Below are 9,917 nucleotides of genomic sequence, written 5' to 3'. Positions count from 1 at the left end.
ATTCACAGTAAGTTTGTGCCACTTACCCAGTATCTTTGTACCCCTCAATCTGTCAATAGATAAAGTGAGAGGAAAAGCATCTTAACTAACACTTGATCAGTTATTGGACGTTGACTTGGCGGCTAAACTGCCGGACATTTTTTCATTCTGTCTGTCCCTAAAAGTTAGAGAATTATGAGAGCAGATTGAATTATTGCAAGAGCACATTTGTCATCCCTGGTCCTGTGCCCAAAATCTGCCAGACCATATGATGGGCTTTTTTTATTTTGTTCACTTCCTCTACAAACAGAGACATTAAACCGAGGCTGTTTCAATCCACGATGTCCTCTTACTGTGTACGTACTTTCAACTGAAGCAAGACCATAATGATATCAGCTTTAATACATATAAAACAGATGCAGCGTTTCTTACATTCGTACACAGTCTGCCAAACAACCATGTCTGTGGTGCAGTGAAACGTTTCATAGAATCAAATGCTCGCATGTAAACATAAACCTTACATTTCTGTTTGTTGTGTCCTATCAAGACATTCTTAAAGGCCTCTGAAAATTATCGTAAGCCGATGTACTTGAATGAGATAAAGAAGTAGTCATGTATTTTTCTGCAGATGCTCGTTTTCAGAAGGATTCTCTGCCTACCTGACAAGCAGTAATAAGCGTAAACAACTAAGCCTAATAATAGGATAATACTGTAGTCTCAGCGATAGTGCCTGCAGGTAACATCCAGACACACCAGGAACAATAGAGCCTCCTCCACAGCCTGTCAAAAATGACTCTATATCAGTGACCCCCCCGGGCAGCTTACCAACCATGACCTGTTGCCTTCTCAAGAGTTGTAATCCTCATTTGTACATGTTTGCTACCAGGCAAAAACACTGTGATAATGTAGTTACACTAATATTTAAGTCAGACCCTGATGCATTCAAAAATAGCACGGTTTCAAATAACAGCACAAGCACACACACACACACACACACACACACACACACACACACACACTAAAAGGCAATTAAATAAATAATCACCTCCAGTCACAATTATCATTAAAAGAAATTTCAGAAAGATTATTCCACGAAAGTTACCATGGACGGAGATACACTGTATAGGACAGGCTTACTTTTCCTAAAGCCTAAATTTAGAACATTAAGAGCATTTCACATTCATTTCTAACTGTAACAACAAACACATGGCCTATTTGTGGTGGGCCCCAAATTTCAATGATTTCTGCACATAATTTGTGCTTAAATTTCTACCTGTAAGAATCTGGCTGGTCCAGCTGGCACGGGCAGTAAATAATACAAGAGGCTCCCTCCATGCTTGCACTTCACACATTGTGGCATGTACCCTTCCCTCTTACAAGAACACTTTTTTCTCCATCTGTCAAAATCCACATTAATTACGCACAGATATGTGTGAAAGACTCCAGGGAAAAACAGATGCATATTGTGCCACCCGAAATAATTTATTGTGGCTCGAACAAACTAAATGTATATCAAAACATGTTTTACCGTGGCTAATTCTCATGGCTGGATACTGGAAACAACATGTTTTTCAAAAATATGTTATCAGTATTAACTACTAATACGAATGAGGAAACGTAACATTTGATCATTTCAAATTTAGATTTGCTTCAACACTGCAGCTAATCAAATCTCTCACTGGTGACAGTTTATTTTTTTATATTTCGGAGGACACACAAAGCTAATAGTGAGAAATAGTTTCAATTCATTTAGTTGATTTACATTAATGTCAAAGAGACGAGAGGTCAGTTGTGCTCTGTAACGGTATTTAAAGGACTTTAATCTGAGAGCTCAGAGCAGAAGTGGATTGTGGGTAGGTGTCGGCCACAGACCACCGAGCTCCACAGGGCCATTATACAGGAGGTACCTGGGTGTAGGCTGGAGGTGGGGGGAGATTGAGCCTGCATTCTCTTGGGATTAACCTCCCACAGCCTGCTGTGATCACAGCAAAACGGCCCGATGGGACCGTACCTCAGACGCCAGGCGGCTGCAATAAACCCTGCAGCTGACTGTCTCCGTCTTGGTTACTGGTCAGTGGTTAGGGAGGGGAAAGGGAGGTGGTCTCTTCAGTGACACCTATAGAGTTTGACGGGGGAGTCACTCAAAACCTCTTCCTGATTATATACGATAGACATGCAGGTGCAGTTTAAAAAAATAAAAAAACTTTTTATATTGTGTATTTTTAAGAGATGACATGAAACTCCCACATCATGCCAATAGCATCGAGTAGATACACTGTTTGCAAAACAGAAGACGGCAAAGAACAAAGGCAGAGGAATACCAGTGTCTCTGAGGATGTAAACTACTGGCTTACCTTTGAGTGAACTCTGCTGGGGATGAGAATCAGAGAGACGTCTAATCGCTGCTCTCGTAGAGCTGCCTAGGCTATCGAGCCCAGCTCTGCTAACTGATGACACCACGAAGGGCGAGAGTGAGTTAGCGAGAGGGAGGGGAGGAGAGGCCCCTCTGTGAGTTTACAAGTTCATGCTTTATCCCTGACCCAATACCAAACAGTGTCATCCGTACGGCTGCCTATTAATATACCCGTTGCTTTATCCTCCCTGTTCTTCCTCTCCTTCAGCCTCTGCGCAAAGAACCCACAACGTTTCATTAAATGGTCAACTGTGCTCAACGCTCGACCCGGGGCAGAGCAACGCATCGATCTTAAATCCCTGTTTAAGTAGCAAAAATACTTGAACTCGCTTGGTAATTAACAGGTATCTGTGTTGTGATTAAGACACGGCGATGGCTTAACAACCATCGACTGCGGCTTAGAACGAGGTTGAAAGATCGATCTGTAAATACAGAAAAATAGAAACTCTAAAACACAACTGTAGAAGAACATCTTTCAAATTATAAATCTCAACGAAAAAAATGTCATTATTTAAAAAAAAGATAAAAAAATAAAACTTAATATATAATCTTGTATCAAGTGAATTCATAGAGAAAAGACGCGTGGACTTTCATCCTAAGGACAAAGTAATAAGGTCTCATTTCGGAGGCAGATAGCAGCGAGAGGGGCAGAAGAGCGAGTTATATGAAGCGTAACAGTGGCACCACTTTTAGGGTAAAAAAAAAGAGGAGGTTCATCCTGTTGGAGGGGAGGTCAAAGGTCAGCCTGACACCAGTAATTGAATCCTGACCAGAGAGCGGGGGGCCGTGGACCCAAAAATGAGATGGAGATAGAAGGGGGGCTGTGGCACTCACCTAGAGGTCACCATCCTTACAGGTGAGGAGGCCTTCATTGGCCATTTAGTCGCCCCCCCCCCCACACACACACACACACTCATCTGCAGAAGCTTTGAATCCTCATTGTTCCTCACTGCAAGCGGCATTAAAAAGCCCTCTTCATGGGCAGTCATAAAAGGGCTGGTCGGGAATCTGCCACAGAGGAAAAACTGAAATAAAAAGGTCTCGTTATGACTACAGAGACATAAATACAAACGTCAGCTTAGATACCTACAACTGTTGAATGATCTGCAGGTTTAAAACAGCAGGAAGGCTTTTTATGCCTGCAGTTCTCACGTAGCAATAAACAAAACATGTAGTGACACATTAGTTTATTGGGGGTACTACTCAGTGATAACATAATACTGATAGTATAAATAGAGGAACATTACTGAAGTGACATCGCTTGAGTAATCTTGACTTCAGCTGTTTTTGACAAACTGGGGAGTTTGTCAAAAACGTGGCTTTTTACTGCCCAGCTAAGGGAAAGAGGTTGAGTTGCATGATGGGGAGTGCGGTAATGTTTTTACATACAGAAAACTTGTTTCATTTATGTACCCTAGATTCTCTGCTCTTGCAATACAACATCTGCTTGTACCAACTAAAGCATAGTTCATGTTTTATAAAAGTGCACTGTGTAGATTTTTTTTGTCTCACCAACACACTTTGTGCATCATTAAGGTCTAAACAACACTTTGAATGCATTCCTTCTTCTTAAAACATTTGCAAAGCCGATGTTTTTATATTTCAGATTGTGCACCGTTGACATCCAAGGTTCCTCGGTAGCAGTTCTTGAAAAGTGCCGTCGCTATTGTACCACTATCACCAGAAACCGTCAATCATCGGATGAGCGTGAAACCAATAACAGGCAGCGTCCGTGTGGGCGTGCACGCTACAAACAAAAACAGGGATCCACTCGTAAAAACATTGCTCCCCAGTGCTACTAGTGGTTATGAAATCCAACGGGTACCTTTACGGTTACGTTTAGGGCACTTGGTTAAGTTCAGGGAGATTTCAAGGTCTTGGTTAAATATTTTAAGAATCCAGTGGCTTGTTTACTTCCTCAACATTTAGGCAGCAGTTACATTTTCCTGAAAACATATTTGGCAAAACAAGTTAGTAGTGTATAAATGTAATTTCTAGAAGACAGAGTTGACTAGGGACTAAATGGCTGGAAGGCCCCTTTAAGATGGTATATGAAAGATATGTAGATACATGGACACATACTGCACATTGACACACAAACACATGCACATAAGGTCAACAAGTCAAAGATGGTGTTTTTATTTTCAGTGTATATCAGCAGAGAACGCTGCACCATGTTTTATAAAACTCCACAGCACATCATCTCAGCTTCTGAGACCGTTACACAAGATGATTTGGGATATTTCACAAGAGCCAGTAACAGCCACAGTTACTGGTTTAACACTGCGATTGATTATTGACACATATAAATGATATGCAAAGACAATGCCAATACTCTTCAGTGTGTTCTTAAGCGCCTCACACAGCGCGGGCTGCTCGCTACCTCCAAACCTGCCTATTTTTAACTCAGCCTGCCTCCCACACAGGAGTGGAGTGTGAAGTGGCTTATAAATCCACACTTCCAGGAGCCTCTTGGTCAAAGGAAAGTCACATGTGGATACAGACGCATGTTCTCGGCCCAAAGACAACACTGGTCCTAGTTCCCCGCTAGGTAGACAAACACACGAGTGAGCTATACGACGCGAGGACGCAGCGGTGGAAGTGGAGTCACAGCGGAATATGAAACACAAGTTTACATAATTACATAATCACTTAAACACTTTCCGGTTTGAACATAAAAAAACGTGGATTACAATGCTGCATATTAATGAAACTAACACATAATGCTAAAATGAGGCGAGGCAATATTTTTTTCACACCCTATAGTTTCTGCACATTGAATATAAATCTGTGTGACACTCGCACATTCTTGAAACAGACGGCCAATAGAACCACAAATGAACATCTCTCTGATGAACTTGTTTGAATGCAGTCTGTGTCCCGAACACTGTTTGTTCTTTGGCGGTGCAGTTCGGGAGCTGCTCTGGAGCCATAGCTAACAGCAAGACGGTTCACAGTCTGATTGAAGCTTGAGGGGGGTGAAGGAATTAGCAGCAGCCTAGGGAAGCATTTCTGCATTTCTCTCAACATTGAGGACCTCTTTCACCGCACAGTGCTCGCGAACACAGCCGTGCTCATGTTAAGCTTATTAGTCACCCTGGATGCGATCTTGCTAGCTGAGGCTTTCAACACTTTCTAGTGGTGGCTCTACACACATACACCTACTCACTGCCATGAAAGCATTTCTGCAAAATGCACATGCTCAAAACACAGTAACTACCACTAACAGGTGCTCCGAAGTAGCATGCAGCCAGGCTAAATGAGGCAAGAGGGAAATGTTTTTTTGTCGTGTAGTTTGGCTGCTCGGAACACAACACCAGGCACACAGGGCAATTTGCAGCACTGGACTCATATCCGTAATTAGTCTGTCACGCATGTCAGAGACTGAGAGTCATAGATCTGCTATTTTACCACCAAGGGCAGCCTATAGAAGGGAATGGTGAGCACATAATTACTAATTAATTATAATTACTTCACCAGCATTAGGGAATCTAAATCAACTATTTTGATTCTAAAAGTACTAATTTTGGAGTTGAAGAGAGGAAAATAGTTCGGATCTATTGGGATTCGTGGATGTTTTGGTTAGTGGACTGAAACTGAAAACAGCAAGTTGACATGAAATATCAAAGCTGTACACCTAAAGCTCACATTTAACATGTGCTCTACAAATTAACTTTTTGGGGGGTCTTTACATGGTATTTTGGCAGCCATTTCATTCTTGTTCCATTTTTTCTTTTTTTTACTTGGAGTTATAAAAGTGAAAGACATATTTAATATAATAGGAGAATAATTGCTATTGTTGGATCTATTTTCACACTCAGTGCCACATTTTTAACGACCGCCTATAATATAATATAAAATCCGAAAGGCTCACAACAGTAACACTCCACGAAGAACCGTCATGCAGCGAACACAGTTCTGAAGACGACGGGATACGTGGTGCCATGACGGGAGCTTGGTTGTAAGCACTCTGACACTCATTCCTATCTGGCCATCAGAGCTGTTAAAGGTGTCAGGCCTGTTCACAGGCACTGTGTGTCTCACCAGCCAAGATGGCTTCCACATTTTTTCTATCATGATTAATTATGGTTTCTGATGGTAGTACAGTGAGAAAGTGTAAATTATTCCCACATTTCCTTGTGCCCTCCGTTCAGTCACTGTTGTGTAGGAAGATGCTATTGACGCCATTCATGGATGGCGACCAAAAGGCATCTACATGGGGTGGCAAACTCTAGTGCCTATTAAGGGGTGGATTTTGTGCTGGTGCTGGTGGTGGTGGTGGTGGTGGTGGGGGGGGGGGGGGGGGGTGCTTGGCGTGTGGGCTGAACCTAGTCAAGACTGCCAGTTGACGGGGCCAGATTTTCCAGTATGGAAGAGTCTTGTTTCAGTGGGCGAAGCTGGGTGTTGGGAGACTGGGAGAGAGAGGACTGCCCAGGGCTTGGAAGCTTGAAAGAGAATATTTCAAACAGACAAGCACCGTCTGTGTTCCAGTGTCACCAGCCCACCCGTCTGACAATCAGGGCCATGTCATCACACGGGCACTGAGTAATTCAGGGAGCACTCTTATCACCTTAGAAGATGTGGCAATCTCAGACGTCAGAGCAGTCTGAGGACCCAGCAGCAGAAAATAGCATTAAACGATACACAGCACAAGGTATGGAGGACAAAAAAAAACACACACACAACAACCAGTTAAGATGTTCACCTACAGGCAAAACATTAAGAGCATGAATAGCAAAGCTTGGAGAAACGCAACCACAATGCTGAGCTTTGATTTGAATCCTTAACAAAAATCCACAATATGTCCTCAAAAAACACACACACACACACATACTGTGCACGCAGCACAGAAAATCCTTAGTTTTGGAGAACTGGTTGGAATAAAATAATTCGTCTGACAGATCATTTTGTGTATGTTGATATATTTAGCGCTGTCAGAGGGGACATCACAGAGAATGGCACTTATATCACAATGCAAAAACTGTTATCAGAGGAGGTACAGGTTTATGGTTCAAGGGCTCGTCCATTCATAGAGAACAAGCTCAGCCTCTCTGCCTGACACACTGATAAAGACGGCACAAATAAAACAGCTCCACGGCTCCATCTTTGCCTCTCCCCAAGGGAATAATATATCACCCATCTGAATGTGGCACATATTGAATCATTTCCAGCGTTGATGATTCATTTGAATAAATCAGCCTTTTTTATTTTTGCCAACTTGAACAGATACTGAAATAAGGAAAAATGAAGTCACATTGTTAGCGATCAGGAAGGACAGGTGTTAGAGTGCTCTATAGGACTGCTAATCCTAATCCCCTTTTCAAGCAACAATTAATGACTACAGCAATAATCTTCGCATATATGTTGTTGCAATTCCTTTTTTGACTGTCAACCATAACCTGCCTAACTCACATAGACCAAATCCAGGGGGATATGTCGCTGCAGGCAGATAGGATCTTATCCTGGATTTGCATAGATAAATGCACAGCAATAACTCAAGAAGCACACGGGACAGACGTGCTTTGACCCAAGATATATTCTCAATCTGACCACACGCTATTGACCAGACATGCTCTCAGGAGCTTAGTTTTCATACACGGTTGATCCACAGAAAGAGGTCCACTTGTTATCTGCATTGACGCTCAACAAATATCAAGTATTTCAGGGAAAGAAAATTAAATATGGAAGCTTTCTAAACAAAAAACTTTCAATGTTTTCTACAAAAAAAGCTACGGATGCACAGGATCAGCCTATCGGCAAATTTGAGAAATCAGCAGCTTGTGCAATGAAAGGGTTATATCCGCATTCAAGCTAAGAGACATACTCTAACATACACAGACACAAATCCTGTAGAGCTGAGCCGAGCAGAGATACCCTACCAGCCCTCCAAGGCACAATTAGGATTTCACGGGGGGAAGAAATCTACATTCCTGCACACATGAAAAAAAAAAAAAAAGTCCTTTCTCCCTCCCCACAACAATATCAACTTTTTACTCAAGGAAAAACCTGAAGCACCACTCGATAGGATTTGGACAAAGAAATAAAAAACAAAGCCAGAAAAAAAAAAATCTAAATTTAAGCTGCAGTTGTTAAAGAAAAAATATTATGGTTGAGGAAAATCCTGTCCTAAGCCTCCCAGTTCCAATCAATTTCTCCTATTCTCTGCGATATGAAAAGAAGCAACCACTCATAGTTTGTTTGAAGTGCTCGTCTGTGTGGAGCCGCGCTGCGTTCAACAATATTTTATATGGACGGCCTCAGTGTATGATTTTAACACCTGTCAGACATTCAGTCCAAGTACAAGAGGGCAAGCACCTGCCAGTTTGAAAAGAGAAAGAGCAAAACACCAAATTTCATTTCATGAGGTATTCTAATAAGTGTCCACAGAAACACAGCATAGTGAGGAAAGGAAATAACATTCTGAACAATAATACAGCAGCAAACAACTATTGACTAAAGACAAAGTGGAGTAATGTCAACCTGAACAGAGAATGAAGGAGCTCTCCCTCTCTGTGTGTGATTTGTCAAAGCTTCCATTTGCTTTGTTGACACCCGCCGGTGAGCTCTGCACTGCTCTCATACAGCGGTTACAGCTGTTACCGCCGTCCCAACATAGCAGGTAAACACCGTTAGCTCTGTTAGCACTTTCGCCGTAGTTTGCCGCTGTTAGAACTGTTAGCGCTGTTAGCGCTGTTAGCACTGTTAGCACTGTTAGCTGTGAGCCACCGGCTCACCGTCTTCCATGTTGAGAGCCGTTGAGAGGCCATCAAAATACTCCCATCGTATCTTGCACCTTTAAATCATTATAGAGAGGACAGGGATGAACGTTTACCAGTAAGTCATCACTGTGGGCCACCAAACTCTCGTAAGCAGGTTGTTATTATCTAGTTTGCAGCAAATACATTTCCTTCTGTGTCTAGTGGGAAAACATTTAAATAACCATTGTTTTTATTATAAGTAGGAGTTGTGTTTCATTTAGTTTAAGTATTTCTTAGTAAAACAACTATCATTATTTAGTCAAATGACACCTTTATATTCTTTTGACATGCACTTTCAAAACAGCCTCAGATGGATGATAAATGAGTGAAATGAGAAAAACATAACTGAAGAGTCGGTGCAATAAATTAGAGCTGATACGATCAAATTAAGACAGCAATCACAACGTATACTTTTAAGTAATTTTAACATTCAAGCGTCTCAATTGTGAGGATTTGCTGGATTGATACAATTACTTTGTAAACAAAACAATTACTCAATTAATCAAGAAATGAATTGTCAGGTAACTTGAATATGAAAAAATAGAAACATACACAATGTATTAAATATGTGAATACACAGCTTCATTATTGGAATCTTTTGCTCTGTACTGTTACTTTTTTATCTTCTTCTGGTATGACCCTGCAGCTTTTTAAAGTATAGCCATAGTGGACTAATATCTCATTATCGAGCCAAACATTGTGAAAAGGTGAGAACATCTGCTAAAAAGAAAACTAATTTACAGAGTAAGTTTTAAGATCATTTAATT

The sequence above is a fragment of the Pholis gunnellus genome (assembly GCF_910591455.1).
Source record: "Pholis gunnellus genome assembly, chromosome: 6".
NCBI lineage: Eukaryota > Metazoa > Chordata > Actinopteri > Perciformes > Pholidae > Pholis > Pholis gunnellus.
This window is presented reverse-complemented; position numbering follows the sequence as displayed.